Raw genomic sequence first — 1492 nt, 5'->3', positions numbered from 1 at the left:
GCGCCCGGCCAAATTTTTATATTTTATGTAGAGATGGGGTTTCATCATGTTGCCCAGGCTGGTTTCAAACTCCTGAACTCAAGCAATCTGCACGCCTTGACCTCCCAAAGTGCTGGGATTACAGGTGTGAGCCACTGTGCCCAACCTGATAAAGGCTTTTAAAGGAAAAATTAAGAAGATTCCATAATTATTTTAAAATAATTATCCTTGGCTTTAAACATCAATACCAAGGGTGATGCCAGTCTGAGCTTGGACAGGCAGTTGCTGGGCAGATGTCCTTGCATAAGTATTTTTTATGTAATGTTGTGAAGGCCTTCATGCAAGGTTGTGAGTTTTACAGTCTTTTGTGATTTTTTTTTTTTTAATCAAGCATACAAGCATGCAAACCCTCTCTTCATGGCCTGCCCTGATTCTGTTTGTCAGGGTTTTCTTTTCTTTTCTTTTTTTTTGAGACGGAGCCTTGCTCTGTCGCCCAGGCTGGAGTGCAATGGCGCAATCTCAGCTCACTGCAACCTCTGCCTCCAGGGTTCGAGTGACTCTCCTGCCTCAGCCTCCTGAGTAGCTGGGACTACAGGTGCGTGCCACCATGCCTGGCTAATTTTTTGTATTTTTAGTAGAGACGGGGTTTCACCGTGTTAGCCAGGATGGTCTTGATCTCCCGACCTCGTGATCCGCCCGCCTTGGCCTCCCAAAATGCTGGGATTACAGGCATGACCCACTGTGCCCTGCCCGGATTTTCTTTTTTTTTTCTTTTTTTCTTTTTTAAAACCAGAACATTTATTGCATGACTAATCGTTGACATTCTTAAGATGAACTGGATGCTGCAACAGCTGCCCTCTTGGGTTTAGGTGTTGTTCCTTCACGGAATCCATGCCTGAATCTGCGGTATACAATTTTTAGGTGCCTCATTCGACCAGTTCCGGTGGTATTTCGTCTTTTAGCCTTGGCACTCCAGTTATACTTTCTCTTGCGCTTGGCAGTGTAGCCACATTTGCCACAGGTTGACTTCTGAAGGTGGTAGGCCTTAGAGCCACAGCGGCGGCACAATGTGTGCGTCTTATTGCGACGCTTTCCAAACGATGACGTTCCCTTTGTCATCTCGCTTCTGCAGTTGAGACCAGAGAGCCGGATTTTCTTAACATTACTGACTTTATTTTAATTTTGACAACTTTCACAGAACTTAATTGTAGTCCCTTAATCCATAGTTGCCTCTGATTCTGAAATGCCCAGAAAAAAAGGACGTTAGTTGGTTCCTTGGGTGTTTTTCCTTCCAGTCATTTATTCAGAAGTGGTGTCACACACTGGAGATGTGAGAATGGAAAAAATCATGGTACCTGCCTTTCAAGAACCATAGTCTTGTAGGGGAGACAGGGATAGAAACCACAATACAGGGCTGGGTGAGGTGGCTCACGCCTGTAATCCCAGCACTTTGGGAGGCTGAGGTGGGTGGATCACCTGAGGTCAGGAGTTCGAGACCAGCCTGGCCAACATG

General features: G+C 45.8%; 1 pseudogene across 1 annotated transcript; it reads right to left on the bottom strand.

The window, feature by feature from the left end:
* Positions 1–758: 758 nt before the first annotated feature.
* On the bottom strand, positions 759–1120 carry LOC105551831 (annotated as a pseudogene). The gene has a single exon (XR_001007904.1). The product of XR_001007904.1 is annotated as a 60S ribosomal protein L37 pseudogene (transcript).
* Positions 1121–1492: the final 372 nt, after the last annotated feature.

Source organism: Mandrillus leucophaeus, unplaced genomic scaffold (genome assembly GCF_000951045.1).
Source record: "Mandrillus leucophaeus isolate KB7577 unplaced genomic scaffold, Mleu.le_1.0 Scaffold534, whole genome shotgun sequence".
In the NCBI taxonomy this organism is placed as follows: Eukaryota; Metazoa; Chordata; class Mammalia; order Primates; family Cercopithecidae; genus Mandrillus; species Mandrillus leucophaeus.
Note: the sequence above shows the minus strand (reverse complement) of the source record. Positions and strands in the feature narration are given on the sequence as shown.